The sequence below is a fragment of the Dendrobates tinctorius genome, unplaced genomic scaffold (genome assembly GCF_039654945.1).
Source record: "Dendrobates tinctorius isolate UK_male_01 unplaced genomic scaffold, ASM3965494v1 ptg000099l, whole genome shotgun sequence".
NCBI classification, from domain to species: Eukaryota; Metazoa; Chordata; class Amphibia; order Anura; family Dendrobatidae; genus Dendrobates; species Dendrobates tinctorius.
The window spans coordinates 9,263,678-9,280,118 of NW_027361767.1; the positions used below are offsets into that span (position 1 = coordinate 9,263,678).

The 16,441-nt window shown below is 40.6% G+C and overlaps 12 non-coding genes across 12 annotated transcripts; all 12 read right to left on the reverse strand.

Moving 5' to 3' along the window:
• Nucleotides 1-374: 374 nt before the first annotated feature.
• Nucleotides 375-447, reverse strand: TRNAK-UUU (transfer RNA lysine (anticodon UUU)). The gene has a single exon. It is a non-coding gene; the product is annotated as a tRNA-Lys (tRNA).
• Nucleotides 448-1,758: 1,311 nt separating this feature from the next.
• On the reverse strand, nucleotides 1,759-1,831 carry TRNAK-UUU (transfer RNA lysine (anticodon UUU)). Its single transcript has one exon. It is a non-coding gene; the product is annotated as a tRNA-Lys (tRNA).
• A 1,333-nt stretch (nucleotides 1,832-3,164) lies between these two features.
• TRNAK-UUU (transfer RNA lysine (anticodon UUU)) lies at nucleotides 3,165-3,237 on the reverse strand. The gene has a single exon. It is a non-coding gene; the product is annotated as a tRNA-Lys (tRNA).
• Nucleotides 3,238-4,570: 1,333 nt separating this feature from the next.
• On the reverse strand, nucleotides 4,571-4,643 carry TRNAK-UUU (transfer RNA lysine (anticodon UUU)). The gene has a single exon. It is a non-coding gene; the product is annotated as a tRNA-Lys (tRNA).
• A 1,311-nt stretch (nucleotides 4,644-5,954) lies between these two features.
• Nucleotides 5,955-6,027, reverse strand: TRNAK-UUU (transfer RNA lysine (anticodon UUU)). The gene has a single exon. It is a non-coding gene; the product is annotated as a tRNA-Lys (tRNA).
• A 1,311-nt stretch (nucleotides 6,028-7,338) lies between these two features.
• Nucleotides 7,339-7,411, reverse strand: TRNAK-UUU (transfer RNA lysine (anticodon UUU)). The gene has a single exon. It is a non-coding gene; the product is annotated as a tRNA-Lys (tRNA).
• Nucleotides 7,412-8,722: 1,311 nt separating this feature from the next.
• On the reverse strand, nucleotides 8,723-8,795 carry TRNAK-UUU (transfer RNA lysine (anticodon UUU)). The gene has a single exon. It is a non-coding gene; the product is annotated as a tRNA-Lys (tRNA).
• Nucleotides 8,796-10,128: 1,333 nt separating this feature from the next.
• TRNAK-UUU (transfer RNA lysine (anticodon UUU)) lies at nucleotides 10,129-10,201 on the reverse strand. Its single transcript has one exon. It is a non-coding gene; the product is annotated as a tRNA-Lys (tRNA).
• Nucleotides 10,202-11,534: 1,333 nt separating this feature from the next.
• TRNAK-UUU (transfer RNA lysine (anticodon UUU)) lies at nucleotides 11,535-11,607 on the reverse strand. The gene has a single exon. It is a non-coding gene; the product is annotated as a tRNA-Lys (tRNA).
• Nucleotides 11,608-12,941: 1,334 nt separating this feature from the next.
• Nucleotides 12,942-13,014, reverse strand: TRNAK-UUU (transfer RNA lysine (anticodon UUU)). Its single transcript has one exon. It is a non-coding gene; the product is annotated as a tRNA-Lys (tRNA).
• Nucleotides 13,015-14,348: 1,334 nt separating this feature from the next.
• Nucleotides 14,349-14,421, reverse strand: TRNAK-UUU (transfer RNA lysine (anticodon UUU)). The gene has a single exon. It is a non-coding gene; the product is annotated as a tRNA-Lys (tRNA).
• Nucleotides 14,422-15,755: 1,334 nt separating this feature from the next.
• Nucleotides 15,756-15,828, reverse strand: TRNAK-UUU (transfer RNA lysine (anticodon UUU)). Its single transcript has one exon. It is a non-coding gene; the product is annotated as a tRNA-Lys (tRNA).
• Nucleotides 15,829-16,441: the final 613 nt, after the last annotated feature.

Sequence of the window (16,441 nt, forward strand, 5' to 3'; positions counted from 1 at the left end):
GTTACGCTCCAGGAAGACATCCGGGCCTCTCTTGAACCCCTTGACTGAGTTCGCCATCCCCACCTCCTCAGACAAGGAATTCCAGATTCTCCCTGCCCTACCAGTAAAGAATCCTTTTCTATGTTGGTGGAAAAACCTTCTCTCCTCCAGATGCAGAGAATGCCCCCTTGTGACCGTCACCTTCCTTGGTATAAACAGATCCTCGGAGAGATATTTGTATTGTCCCCTTATATACTTATACATGGTTATGAGATCACCCCTCAGTTTCTAGACAAAATAATACTTTTTTGCTAATCTCTCTGGGTATTGTAGTTGTTGCACCCACATGATGACCTCACCTATTACCTATAACATTACCATTTATTAAAACCTTACGCCCGAACAGGGACTTGAACCCTGGACCCTCAGATTAAAAGTCTGATGCTCTACCGACTGAGCTATCCGGGCTCTCTACATTGATAATCTCGCTGGGTACCGTAATTCTTCCATCCCGTTACTAAATTTTGTTGCCCCTTTTTGGACTTGCTCTAGTTCCACAAAAATCATAATTTCCAGGCTTGAATTGGGCAGGTTAATCTTTGCGAAGGACATGTGAATCAAGCCACATACAAGGTTATCCTGGAAAAATAGTTGATTCCTTCTGCTCAGGAAACGTTCCCCAACTCTGAGGACTGGCTTTTCCAGCAGAACAATGCACCATGCCACACGGCTAGGTAAACCAACGTGTGGATGAAGGAACACTAGCTCAAATCGCTGTCATGGCCAGCCCAATCTCCAAACCTGAACCCCATTGAAAACCTCTTGAATGTGAGGAAGATGGATAGTCACAAGCCATCAAACAAAGAAGAACTGCTTAAATTTTTGTACCAGGAGTGGCATAATGTCACCCAAAAGCAGTGTGAAAGACTGGTGGAAAGCATGCCAAGACACATGAAAGCTGTGATTAAAAATCATGGTTATTCCACAAAATATTGATTTCTGAACTCTTCCTGAGATAAAACATTAGTATTGTTGTTTCTAAATAATTATGAACTTGTTTTCGTAGCATTATTTGAGGTCTGCAAGCACTGCATTTTTTTTGCTATTTTGACCATTTTTCATTTTCTGAAAATAAGTACAAAATTTAGTGCTTGGAAATTCGAAGACATGTTGTCAGTAGTTTATAGAATATAAGAGCAATTTACATTTTACTCAAAAATATACCTATAAAGAGAAAATTAAGACAAACTGAAGATTTTGCAGTGGTCTCTTAATTTTTGCCAGAGCTGTAGTTAGCAAGGCCGAAAAAAGACATTTGTCCGTCCAGTTCAGCCTATATTCCGTCAGAAGAAATCCCCAGATCTACGTCCTTCTAAAGAACCTAATAACTGCAAGATACAATATTGTTACGCTCCAGGAAGACATCCGGGCCTCTCTTGAACCCCTTGACTGAGTTCGCCATCCCCACCTCCTCAGACAAGGAATTCCAGATTCTCCCTGCCCTACCAGTAAAGAATCCTTTTCTATGTTGGTGGAAAAACCTTCTCTCCTCCAGATGCAGAGAATGCCCCCTTGTGACCGTCACCTTCCTTGGTATAAACAGATCCTCGGAGAGATATTTGTATTGTCCCCTTATATACTTATACATGGTTATGAGATCACCCCTCAGTTTCTAGACAAAATAATACTTTTTTGCTAATCTCTCTGGGTATTGTAGTTGTTGCACCCACATGATGACCTCACCTATTACCTATAACATTACCATTTATTAAAACCTTACGCCCGAACAGGGACTTGAACCCTGGACCCTCAGATTAAAAGTCTGATGCTCTACCGACTGAGCTATCCGGGCTCTATACATTGATAATCTCGCTGGGTACCGTAATTCTTCCATCCCGTTACTAAATTTTGTTGCCCCTTTTTGGACTTGCTCTAGTTCCACAAAAATCATAATTTCCAGGCTTGAATTGGGCAGGTTAATCTTTGCGAAGGACATGTGAATCAAGCCACATACAAGGTTATCCTGGAAAAATAGTTGATTCCTTCTGCTCAGGAAACGTTCCCCAACTCTGAGGACTGGCTTTTCCAGCAGAACAATGCACCATGCCACACGGCTAGGTAAACCAACGTGTGGATGAAGGAACACTAGCTCAAATCGCTGTCATGGCCAGCCCAATCTCCAAACCTGAACCCCATTGAAAACCTCTTGAATGTGAGGAAGATGGATAGTCACAAGCCATCAAACAAAGAAGAACTGCTTAAATTTTTGTACCAGGAGTGGCATAATGTCACCCAAAAGCAGTGTGAAAGACTGGTGGAAAGCATGCCAAGACACATGAAAGCTGTGATTAAAAATCATGGTTATTCCACAAAATATTGATTTCTGAACTCTTCCTGAGATAAAACATTAGTATTGTTGTTTCTAAATAATTATGAACTTGTTTTCGTAGCATTATTTGAGGTCTGCAAGCACTGCATTTTTTTTGCTATTTTGACCATTTTTCATTTTCTGAAAATAAGTACAAAATTTAGTGCTTGGAAATTCGAAGACATGTTGTCAGTAGTTTATAGAATATAAGAGCAATTTACATTTTACTCAAAAATATACCTATAAAGAGAAAATTAAGACAAACTGAAGATTTTGCAGTGGTCTCTTAATTTTTGCCAGAGCTGTAGTTAGCAAGGCCGAAAAAAGACATTTGTCCGTCCAGTTCAGCCTATATTCCGTCAGAAGAAATCCCCAGATCTACGTCCTTCTAAAGAACCTAATAACTGCAAGATACAATATTGTTACGCTCCAGGAAGACATCCGGGCCTCTCTTGAACCCCTTGACTGAGTTCGCCATCCCCACCTCCTCAGACAAGGAATTCCAGATTCTCCCTGCCCTACCAGTAAAGAATCCTTTTCTATGTTGGTGGAAAAACCTTCTCTCCTCCAGATGCAGAGAATGCCCCCTTGTGACCGTCACCTTCCTTGGTATAAACAGATCCTCGGAGAGATATTTGTATTGTCCCCTTATATACTTATACATGGTTATGAGATCACCCCTCAGTTTCTAGACAAAATAATACTTTTTTGCTAATCTCTCTGGGTATTGTAGTTGTTGCACCCACATTGCACCCACATTGTACCCACATGATGACCTCACCTATTACCTATAACATTACCATTTATTGAAACCTTACGCCCGAACAGGGACTTGAACCCTGGACCCTCAGATTAAAAGTCTGATGCTCTACCGACTGAGCTATCCGGGCTCTCTACATTGATAATCTCGCTGGGTACCGTAATTCTTCCATCCCGTTACTAAATTTTGTTGCCCCTTTTTGGACTTGCTCTAGTTCCACAAAAATCATAATTTCCAGGCTTGAATTGGGCAGGTTAATCTTTGCGAAGGACATGTGAATCAAGCCACATACAAGGTTATCCTGGAAAAATAGTTGATTCCTTCTGCTCAGGAAACGTTCCCCAACTCTGAGGACTGGCTTTTCCAGCAGAACAATGCACCATGCCACACGGCTAGGTAAACCAACGTGTGGATGAAGGAACACTAGCTCAAATCGCTGTCATGGCCAGCCCAATCTCCAAACCTGAACCCCATTGAAAACCTCTTGAATGTGAGGAAGATGGATAGTCACAAGCCATCAAACAAAGAAGAACTGCTTAAATTTTTGTACCAGGAGTGGCATAATGTCACCCAAAAGCAGTGTGAAAGACTGGTGGAAAGCATGCCAAGACACATGAAAGCTGTGATTAAAAATCATGGTTATTCCACAAAATATTGATTTCTGAACTCTTCCTGAGATAAAACATTAGTATTGTTGTTTCTAAATAATTATGAACTTGTTTTCGTAGCATTATTTGAGGTCTGCAAGCACTGCATTTTTTTTGCTATTTTGACCATTTTTCATTTTCTGAAAATAAGTACAAAATTTAGTGCTTGGAAATTCGAAGACATGTTGTCAGTAGTTTATAGAATATAAGAGCAATTTACATTTTACTCAAAAATATACCTATAAAGAGAAAATTAAGACAAACTGAAGATTTTGCAGTGGTCTCTTAATTTTTGCCAGAGCTGTAGTTAGCAAGGCCGAAAAAAGACATTTGTCCGTCCAGTTCAGCCTATATTCCGTCAGAAGAAATCCCCAGATCTACGTCCTTCTAAAGAACCTAATAACTGCAAGATACAATATTGTTACGCTCCAGGAAGACATCCGGGCCTCTCTTGAACCCCTTGACTGAGTTCGCCATCCCCACCTCCTCAGACAAGGAATTCCAGATTCTCCCTGCCCTACCAGTAAAGAATCCTTTTCTATGTTGGTGGAAAAACCTTCTCTCCTCCAGATGCAGAGAATGCCCCCTTGTGACCGTCACCTTCCTTGGTATAAACAGATCCTCGGAGAGATATTTGTATTGTCCCCTTATATACTTATACATGGTTATGAGATCACCCCTCAGTTTCTAGACAAAATAATACTTTTTTGCTAATCTCTCTGGGTATTGTAGTTGTTGCACCCACATTGCACCCACATTGTACCCCCATGATGACCTCACCTATTACCTATAACATTACCATTTATTAAAACCTTACGCCCGAACAGGGACTTGAACCCTGGACCCTCAGATTAAAAGTCTGATGCTCTACCGACTGAGCTATCCGGGCTCTCTACATTGATAATCTCGCTGGGTACCGTAATTCTTCCATCCCGTTACTAAATTTTGTTGCCCCTTTTTGGACTTGCTCTAGTTCCACAAAAATCATAATTTCCAGGCTTGAATTGGGCAGGTTAATCTTTGCGAAGGACATGTGAATCAAGCCACATACAAGGTTATCCTGGAAAAATAGTTGATTCCTTCTGCTCAGGAAACGTTCCCCAACTCTGAGGACTGGCTTTTCCAGCAGAACAATGCACCATGCCACACGGCTAGGTAAACCAACGTGTGGATGAAGGAACACTAGCTCAAATCGCTGTCATGGCCAGCCCAATCTCCAAACCTGAACCCCATTGAAAACCTCTTGAATGTGAGGAAGATGGATAGTCACAAGCCATCAAACAAAGAAGAACTGCTTAAATTTTTGTACCAGGAGTGGCATAATGTCACCCAAAAGCAGTGTGAAAGACTGGTGGAAAGCATGCCAAGACACATGAAAGCTGTGATTAAAAATCATGGTTATTCCACAAAATATTGATTTCTGAACTCTTCCTGAGATAAAACATTAGTATTGTTGTTTCTAAATAATTATGAACTTGTTTTCGTAGCATTATTTGAGGTCTGCAAGCACTGCATTTTTTTTGCTATTTTGACCATTTTTCATTTTCTGAAAATAAGTACAAAATTTAGTGCTTGGAAATTCGAAGACATGTTGTCAGTAGTTTATAGAATATAAGAGCAATTTACATTTTACTCAAAAATATACCTATAAAGAGAAAATTAAGACAAACTGAAGATTTTGCAGTGGTCTCTTAATTTTTGCCAGAGCTGTAGTTAGCAAGGCCGAAAAAAGACATTTGTCCGTCCAGTTCAGCCTATATTCCGTCAGAAGAAATCCCCAGATCTACGTCCTTCTAAAGAACCTAATAACTGCAAGATACAATATTGTTACGCTCCAGGAAGACATCCGGGCCTCTCTTGAACCCCTTGACTGAGTTCGCCATCCCCACCTCCTCAGACAAGGAATTCCAGATTCTCCCTGCCCTACCAGTAAAGAATCCTTTTCTATGTTGGTGGAAAAACCTTCTCTCCTCCAGATGCAGAGAATGCCCCCTTGTGACCGTCACCTTCCTTGGTATAAACAGATCCTCGGAGAGATATTTGTATTGTCCCCTTATATACTTATACATGGTTATGAGATCACCCCTCAGTTTCTAGACAAAATAATACTTTTTTGCTAATCTCTCTGGGTATTGTAGTTGTTGCACCCACATGATGACCTCACCTATTACCTATAACATTACCATTTATTAAAACCTTACGCCCGAACAGGGACTTGAACCCTGGACCCTCAGATTAAAAGTCTGATGCTCTACCGACTGAGCTATCCGGGCTCTCTACATTGATAATCTCGCTGGGTACCGTAATTCTTCCATCCCGTTACTAAATTTTGTTGCCCCTTTTTGGACTTGCTCTAGTTCCACAAAAATCATAATTTCCAGGCTTGAATTGGGCAGGTTAATCTTTGCGAAGGACATGTGAATCAAGCCACATACAAGGTTATCCTGGAAAAATAGTTGATTCCTTCTGCTCAGGAAACGTTCCCCAACTCTGAGGACTGGCTTTTCCAGCAGAACAATGCACCATGCCACACGGCTAGGTAAACCAACGTGTGGATGAAGGAACACTAGCTCAAATCGCTGTCATGGCCAGCCCAATCTCCAAACCTGAACCCCATTGAAAACCTCTTGAATGTGAGGAAGATGGATAGTCACAAGCCATCAAACAAAGAAGAACTGCTTACATTTTTGTACCAGGAGTGGCATAATGTCACCCAAAAGCAGTGTGAAAGACTGGTGGAAAGCATGCCAAGACACATGAAAGCTGTGATTAAAAATCATGGTTATTCCACAAAATATTGATTTCTGAACTCTTCCTGAGATAAAACATTAGTATTGTTGTTTCTAAATAATTATGAACTTGTTTTCGTAGCATTATTTGAGGTCTGCAAGCACTGCATTTTTTTTGCTATTTTGACCATTTTTCATTTTCTGAAAATAAGTACAAAATTTAGTGCTTGGAAATTCGAAGACATGTTGTCAGTAGTTTATAGAATATAAGAGCAATTTACATTTTACTCAAAAATATACCTATAAAGAGAAAATTAAGACAAACTGAAGATTTTGCAGTGGTCTCTTAATTTTTGCCAGAGCTGTAGTTAGCAAGGCCGAAAAAAGACATTTGTCCGTCCAGTTCAGCCTATATTCCGTCAGAAGAAATCCCCAGATCTACGTCCTTCTAAAGAACCTAATAACTGCAAGATACAATATTGTTACGCTCCAGGAAGACATCCGGGCCTCTCTTGAACCCCTTGACTGAGTTCGCCATCCCCACCTCCTCAGACAAGGAATTCCAGATTCTCCCTGCCCTACCAGTAAAGAATCCTTTTCTATGTTGGTGGAAAAACCTTCTCTCCTCCAGATGCAGAGAATGCCCCCTTGTGACCGTCACCTTCCTTGGTATAAACAGATCCTCGGAGAGATATTTGTATTGTCCCCTTATATACTTATACATGGTTATGAGATCACCCCTCAGTTTCTAGACAAAATAATACTTTTTTGCTAATCTCTCTGGGTATTGTAGTTGTTGCACCCACATGATGACCTCACCTATTACCTATAACATTACCATTTATTAAAACCTTACGCCCGAACAGGGACTTGAACCCTGGACCCTCAGATTAAAAGTCTGATGCTCTACCGACTGAGCTATCCGGGCTCTCTACATTGATAATCTCGCTGGGTACCGTAATTCTTCCATCCCGTTACTAAATTTTGTTGCCCCTTTTTGGACTTGCTCTAGTTCCACAAAAATCATAATTTCCAGGCTTGAATTGGGCAGGTTAATCTTTGCGAAGGACATGTGAATCAAGCCACATACAAGGTTATCCTGGAAAAACAGTTGATTCCTTCTGCTCAGGAAACGTTCCCCAACTCTGAGGACTGGCTTTTCCAGCAGAACAATGCACCATGCCACACGGCTAGGTAAACCAACGTGTGGATGAAGGAACACTAGCTCAAATCGCTGTCATGGCCAGCCCAATCTCCAAACCTGAACCCCATTGAAAACCTCTTGAATGTGAGGAAGATGGATAGTCACAAGCCATCAAACAAAGAAGAACTGCTTAAATTTTTGTACCAGGAGTGGCATAATGTCACCCAAAAGCAGTGTGAAAGACTGGTGGAAAGCATGCCAAGACACATGAAAGCTGTGATTAAAAATCATGGTTATTCCACAAAATATTGATTTCTGAACTCTTCCTGAGATAAAACATTAGTATTGTTGTTTCTAAATAATTATGAACTTGTTTTCGTAGCATTATTTGAGGTCTGCAAGCACTGCATTTTTTTTGCTATTTTGACCATTTTTCATTTTCTGAAAATAAGTACAAAATTTAGTGCTTGGAAATTCGAAGACATGTTGTCAGTAGTTTATAGAATATAAGAGCAATTTACATTTTACTCAAAAATATACCTATAAAGAGAAAATTAAGACAAACTGAAGATTTTGCAGTGGTCTCTTAATTTTTGCCAGAGCTGTAGTTAGCAAGGCCGAAAAAAGACATTTGTCCGTCCAGTTCAGCCTATATTCCGTCAGAAGAAATCCCCAGATCTACGTCCTTCTAAAGAACCTAATAACTGCAAGATACAATATTGTTACGCTCCAGGAAGACATCCGGGCCTCTCTTGAACCCCTTGACTGAGTTCGCCATCCCCACCTCCTCAGACAAGGAATTCCAGATTCTCCCTGCCCTACCAGTAAAGAATCCTTTTCTATGTTGGTGGAAAAACCTTCTCTCCTCCAGATGCAGAGAATGCCCCCTTGTGACCGTCACCTTCCTTGGTATAAACAGATCCTCGGAGAGATATTTGTATTGTCCCCTTATATACTTATACATGGTTATGAGATCACCCCTCAGTTTCTAGACAAAATAATACTTTTTTGCTAATCTCTCTGGGTATTGTAGTTGTTGCACCCACATGATGACCTCACCTATTACCTATAACATTACCATTTATTAAAACCTTACGCCCGAACAGGGACTTGAACCCTGGACCCTCAGATTAAAAGTCTGATGCTCTACCGACTGAGCTATCCGGGCTCTCTACATTGATAATCTCGCTGGGTACCGTAATTCTTCCATCCCGTTACTAAATTTTGTTGCCCCTTTTTGGACTTGCTCTAGTTCCACAAAAATCATAATTTCCAGGCTTGAATTGGGCAGGTTAATCTTTGCGAAGGACATGTGAATCAAGCCACATACAAGGTTATCCTGGAAAAATAGTTGATTCCTTCTGCTCAGGAAACGTTCCCCAACTCTGAGGACTGGCTTTTCCAGCAGAACAATGCACCATGCCACACGGCTAGGTAAACCAACGTGTGGATGAAGGAACACTAGCTCAAATCGCTGTCATGGCCAGCCCAATCTCCAAACCTGAACCCCATTGAAAACCTCTTGAATGTGAGGAAGATGGATAGTCACAAGCCATCAAACAAAGAAGAACTGCTTAAATTTTTGTACCAGGAGTGGCATAATGTCACCCAAAAGCAGTGTGAAAGACTGGTGGAAAGCATGCCAAGACACATGAAAGCTGTGATTAAAAATCATGGTTATTCCACAAAATATTGATTTCTGAACTCTTCCTGAGATAAAACATTAGTATTGTTGTTTCTAAATAATTATGAACTTGTTTTCGTAGCATTATTTGAGGTCTGCAAGCACTGCATTTTTTTTGCTATTTTGACCATTTTTCATTTTCTGAAAATAAGTACAAAATTTAGTGCTTGGAAATTCGAAGACATGTTGTCAGTAGTTTATAGAATATAAGAGCAATTTACATTTTACTCAAAAATATACCTATAAAGAGAAAATTAAGACAAACTGAAGATTTTGCAGTGGTCTCTTAATTTTTGCCAGAGCTGTAGTTAGCAAGGCCGAAAAAAGACATTTGTCCGTCCAGTTCAGCCTATATTCCGTCAGAAGAAATCCCCAGATCTACGTCCTTCTAAAGAACCTAATAACTGCAAGATACAATATTGTTACGCTCCAGGAAGACATCCGGGCCTCTCTTGAACCCCTTGACTGAGTTCGCCATCCCCACCTCCTCAGACAAGGAATTCCAGATTCTCCCTGCCCTACCAGTAAAGAATCCTTTTCTATGTTGGTGGAAAAACCTTCTCTCCTCCAGATGCAGAGAATGCCCCCTTGTGACCGTCACCTTCCTTGGTATAAACAGATCCTCGGAGAGATATTTGTATTGTCCCCTTATATACTTATACATGGTTATGAGATCACCCCTCAGTTTCTAGACAAAATAATACTTTTTTGCTAATCTCTCTGGGTATTGTAGTTGTTGCACCCACATTGCACCCACATTGTACCCACATGATGACCTCACCTATTACCTATAACATTACCATTTATTAAAACCTTACGCCCGAACAGGGACTTGAACCCTGGACCCTCAGATTAAAAGTCTGATGCTCTACCGACTGAGCTATCCGGGCTCTCTACATTGATAATCTCGCTGGGTACCGTAATTCTTCCATCCCGTTACTAAATTTTGTTGCCCCTTTTTGGACTTGCTCTAGTTCCACAAAAATCATAATTTCCAGGCTTGAATTGGGCAGGTTAATCTTTGCGAAGGACATGTGAATCAAGCCACATACAAGGTTATCCTGGAAAAATAGTTGATTCCTTCTGCTCAGGAAACGTTCCCCAACTCTGAGGACTGGCTTTTCCAGCAGAACAATGCACCATGCCACACGGCTAGGTAAACCAACGTGTGGATGAAGGAACACTAGCTCAAATCGCTGTCATGGCCAGCCCAATCTCCAAACCTGAACCCCATTGAAAACCTCTTGAATGTGAGGAAGATGGATAGTCACAAGCCATCAAACAAAGAAGAACTGCTTAAATTTTTGTACCAGGAGTGGCATAATGTCACCCAAAAGCAGTGTGAAAGACTGGTGGAAAGCATGCCAAGACACATGAAAGCTGTGATTAAAAATCATGGTTATTCCACAAAATATTGATTTCTGAACTCTTCCTGAGATAAAACATTAGTATTGTTGTTTCTAAATAATTATGAACTTGTTTTCGTAGCATTATTTGAGGTCTGCAAGCACTGCATTTTTTTTGCTATTTTGACCATTTTTCATTTTCTGAAAATAAGTACAAAATTTAGTGCTTGGAAATTCGAAGACATGTTGTCAGTAGTTTATAGAATATAAGAGCAATTTACATTTTACTCAAAAATATACCTATAAAGAGAAAATTAAGACAAACTGAAGATTTTGCAGTGGTCTCTTAATTTTTGCCAGAGCTGTAGTTAGCAAGGCCGAAAAAAGACATTTGTCCGTCCAGTTCAGCCTATATTCCGTCAGAAGAAATCCCCAGATCTACGTCCTTCTAAAGAACCTAATAACTGCAAGATACAATATTGTTACGCTCCAGGAAGACATCCGGGCCTCTCTTGAACCCCTTGACTGAGTTCGCCATCCCCACCTCCTCAGACAAGGAATTCCAGATTCTCCCTGCCCTACCAGTAAAGAATCCTTTTCTATGTTGGTGGAAAAACCTTCTCTCCTCCAGATGCAGAGAATGCCCCCTTGTGACCGTCACCTTCCTTGGTATAAACAGATCCTCGGAGAGATATTTGTATTGTCCCCTTATATACTTATACATGGTTATGAGATCACCCCTCAGTTTCTAGACAAAATAATACTTTTTTGCTAATCTCTCTGGGTATTGTAGTTGTTGCACCCACATTGCACCCACATTGTACCCACATGATGACCTCACCTATTACCTATAACATTACCATTTATTAAAACCTTACGCCCGAACAGGGACTTGAACCCTGGACCCTCAGATTAAAAGTCTGATGCTCTACCGACTGAGCTATCCGGGCTCTCTACATTGATAATCTCGCTGGGTACCGTAATTCTTCCATCCCGTTACTAAATTTTGTTGCCCCTTTTTGGACTTGCTCTAGTTCCACAAAAATCATAATTTCCAGGCTTGAATTGGGCAGGTTAATCTTTGCGAAGGACATGTGAATCAAGCCACATACAAGGTTATCCTGGAAAAATAGTTGATTCCTTCTGCTCAGGAAACGTTCCCCAACTCTGAGGACTGGCTTTTCCAGCAGAACAATGCACCATGCCACACGGCTAGGTAAACCAACGTGTGGATGAAGGAACACTAGCTCAAATCGCTGTCATGGCCAGCCCAATCTCCAAACCTGAACCCCATTGAAAACCTCTTGAATGTGAGGAAGATGGATAGTCACAAGCCATCAAACAAAGAAGAACTGCTTAAATTTTTGTACCAGGAGTGGCATAATGTCACCCAAAAGCAGTGTGAAAGACTGGTGGAAAGCATGCCAAGACACATGAAAGCTGTGATTAAAAATCATGGTTATTCCACAAAATATTGATTTCTGAACTCTTCCTGAGATAAAACATTAGTATTGTTGTTTCTAAATAATTATGAACTTGTTTTCGTAGCATTATTTGAGGTCTGCAAGCACTGCATTTTTTTTTGCTATTTTGACCATTTTTCATTTTCTGAAAATAAGTACAAAATTTAGTGCTTGGAAATTCGAAGACATGTTGTCAGTAGTTTATAGAATATAAGAGCAATTTACATTTTACTCAAAAATATACCTATAAAGAGAAAATTAAGACAAACTGAAGATTTTGCAGTGGTCTCTTAATTTTTGCCAGAGCTGTAGTTAGCAAGGCCGAAAAAAGACATTTGTCCGTCCAGTTCAGCCTATATTCCGTCAGAAGAAATCCCCAGATCTACGTCCTTCTAAAGAACCTAATAACTGCAAGATACAATATTGTTACGCTCCAGGAAGACATCCGGGCCTCTCTTGAACCCCTTGACTGAGTTCGCCATCCCCACCTCCTCAGACAAGGAATTCCAGATTCTCCCTGCCCTACCAGTAAAGAATCCTTTTCTATGTTGGTGGAAAAACCTTCTCTCCTCCAGATGCAGAGAATGCCCCCTTGTGACCGTCACCTTCCTTGGTATAAACAGATCCTCGGAGAGATATTTGTATTGTCCCCTTATATACTTATACATGGTTATGAGATCACCCCTCAGTTTCTAGACAAAATAATACTTTTTTGCTAATCTCTCTGGGTATTGTAGTTGTTGCACCCACATTGCACCCACATTGTACCCACATGATGACCTCACCTATTACCTATAACATTACCATTTATTAAAACCTTACGCCCGAACAGGGACTTGAACCCCGGACCCTCAGATTAAAAGTCTGATGCTCTACCGACTGAGCTATCCGGGCTCTCTACATTGATAATCTCGCTGGGTACCGTAATTCTTCCATCCCGTTACTAAATTTTGTTGCCCCTTTTTGGACTTGCTCTAGTTCCACAAAAATCATAATTTCCAGGCTTGAATTGGGCAGGTTAATCTTTGCGAAGGACATGTGAATCAAGCCACATACAAGGTTATCCTGGTAAAATAGTTGATTCCTTCTGCTCAGGAAACGTTCCCCAACTCTGAGGACTGGCTTTTCCAGCAGAACAATGCACCATGCCACACGGCTAGGTAAACCAACGTGTGGATGAAGGAACACTAGCTCAAATCGCTGTCATGGCCAGCCCAATCTCCAAACCTGAACCCCATTGAAAACCTCTTGAATGTGAGGAAGATGGATAGTCACAAGCCATCAAACAAAGAAGAACTGCTTAAATTTTTGTACCAGGAGTGGCATAATGTCACCCAAAAGCAGTGTGAAAGACTGGTGGAAAGCATGCCAAGACACATGAAAGCTGTGATTAAAAATCATGGTTATTCCACAAAATATTGATTTCTGAACTCTTCCTGAGATAAAACATTAGTATTGTTGTTTCTAAATAATTATGAACTTGTTTTCGTAGCATTATTTGAGGTCTGCAAGCACTGCATTTTTTTTGCTATTTTGACCATTTTTCATTTTCTGAAAATAAGTACAAAATTTAGTGCTTGGAAATTCGAAGACATGTTGTCAGTAGTTTATAGAATATAAGAGCAATTTACATTTTACTCAAAAATATACCTATAAAGAGAAAATTAAGACAAACTGAAGATTTTGCAGTGGTCTCTTAATTTTTGCCAGAGCTGTAGTTAGCAAGGCCGAAAAAAGACATTTGTCCGTCCAGTTCAGCCTATATTCCGTCAGAAGAAATCCCCAGATCTACGTCCTTCTAAAGAACCTAATAACTGCAAGATACAATATTGTTACGCTCCAGGAAGACATCCGGGCCTCTCTTGAACCCCTTGACTGAGTTCGCCATCCCCACCTCCTCAGACAAGGAATTCCAGATTCTCCCTGCCCTACCAGTAAAGAATCCTTTTCTATGTTGGTGGAAAAACCTTCTCTCCTCCAGATGCAGAGAATTCCCCATTTGTGACCGTCACCTTCCTTGGTATAAACAGATCCTCGGAGAGATATTTGTATTGTCCCCTTATATACTTATACATGGTTATGAGATCACCCCTCAGTTTCTAGACAAAATAATACTTTTTTGCTAATCTCTCTGGGTATTGTAGTTGTTGCACCCACATTGCACCCACATTGTACCCACATGATGACCTCACCTATTACCTATAACATTACCATTTATTAAAACCTTACGCCCGAACAGGGACTTGAACCCCGGACCCTCAGATTAAAAGTCTGATGCTCTACCGACTGAGCTATCCGGGCTCTCTACATTGATAATCTCGCTGGGTACCGTAATTCTTCCATCCCGTTACTAAATTTTGTTGCCCCTTTTTGGACTTGCTCTAGTTCCACAAAAATCATAATTTCCAGGCTTGAATTGGGCAGGTTAATCTTTGCGAAGGACATGTGAATCAAGCCACATACAAGGTTATCCTGGAAAAATAGTTGATTCCTTCTGCTCAGGAAACGTTCCCCAACTCTGAGGACTGGCTTTTCCAGCAGAACAATGCACCATGCCACACGGCTAGGTAAACCAACGTGTGGATGAAGGAACACTAGCTCAAATCGCTGTCATGGCCAGCCCAATCTCCAAACCTGAACCCCATTGAAAACCTCTTGAATGTGAGGAAGATGGATAGTCACAAGCCATCAAACAAAGAAGAACTGCTTAAATTTTTGTACCAGGAGTGGCATAATGTCACCCAAAAGCAGTGTGAAAGACTGGTGGAAAGCATGCCAAGACACATGAAAGCTGTGATTAAAAATCATGGTTATTCCACAAAATATTGATTTCTGAACTCTTCCTGAGATAAAACATTAGTATTGTTGTTTCTAAATAATTATGAACTTGTTTTCGTAGCATTATTTGAGGTCTGCAAGCACTGCATTTTTTTTTGCTATTTTGACCATTTTTCATTTTCTGAAAATAAGTACAAAATTTAGTGCTTGGAAATTCGAAGACATGTTGTCAGTAGTTTATAGAATATAAGAGCAATTTACATTTTACTCAAAAATATACCTATAAAGAGAAAATTAAGACAAACTGAAGATTTTGCAGTGGTCTCTTAATTTTTGCCAGAGCTGTAGTTAGCAAGGCCGAAAAAAGACATTTGTCCGTCCAGTTCAGCCTATATTCCGTCAGAAGAAATCCCCAGATCTACGTCCTTCTAAAGAACCTAATAACTGCAAGATACAATATTGTTACGCTCCAGGAAGACATCCGGGCCTCTCTTGAACCCCTTGACTGAGTTCGCCATCCCCACCTCCTCAGACAAGGAATTCCAGATTCTCCCTGCCCTACCAGTAAAGAATCCTTTTCTATGTTGGTGGAAAAACCTTCTCTCCTCCAGATGCAGAGAATGCCCCCTTGTGACCGTCACCTTCCTTGGTATAAACAGATCCTCGGAGAGATATTTGTATTGTCCCCTTATATACTTATACATGGTTATGAGATCACCCCTCAGTTTCTAGACAAAATAATACTTTTTTGCTAATCTCTCTGGGTATTGTAGTTGTTGCACCCACATTGCACCCACATTGTACCCACATGATGACCTCACCTATTACCTATAACATTACCATTTATTAAAACCTTACGCCCGAACAGGGACTTGAACCCTGGACCCTCAGATTAAAAGTCTGATGCTCTACCGACTGAGCTATCCGGGCTCTCTACATTGATAATCTCGCTGGGTACCGTAATTCTTCCATCCCGTTACTAAATTTTGTTGCCCCTTTTTGGACTTGCTCTAGTTCCACAAAAATCATAATTTCCAGGCTTGAATTGGGCAGGTTAATCTTTGCGAAGGACATGTGAATCAAGCCACATACAAGGTTATCCTGGAAAAATAGTTGATTCCTTCTGCTCAGGAAACGTTCCCCAACTCTGAGGACTGGCTTTTCCAGCAGAACAATGCACCATGCCACACGGCTAGGTAAACCAACGTGTGGATGAAGGAACACTAGCTCAAATCGCTGTCATGGCCAGCCCAATCTCCAAACCTGAACCCCATTGAAAACCTCTTGAATGTGAGGAAGATGGATAGTCACAAGCCATCAAACAAAGAAGAACTGCTTAAATTTTTGTACCAGGAGTGGCATAATGTCACCCAAAAGCAGTGTGAAAGACTGGTGGAAAGCATGCCAAGACACATGAAAGCTGTGATTAAAAATCATGGTTATTCCACAAAATATTGATTTCTGAACTCTTCCTGAGATAAAACATTAGTATTGTTGTTTCTAAATAATTATGAACTTGTTTTCGTAGCATTATTTGAGGTCT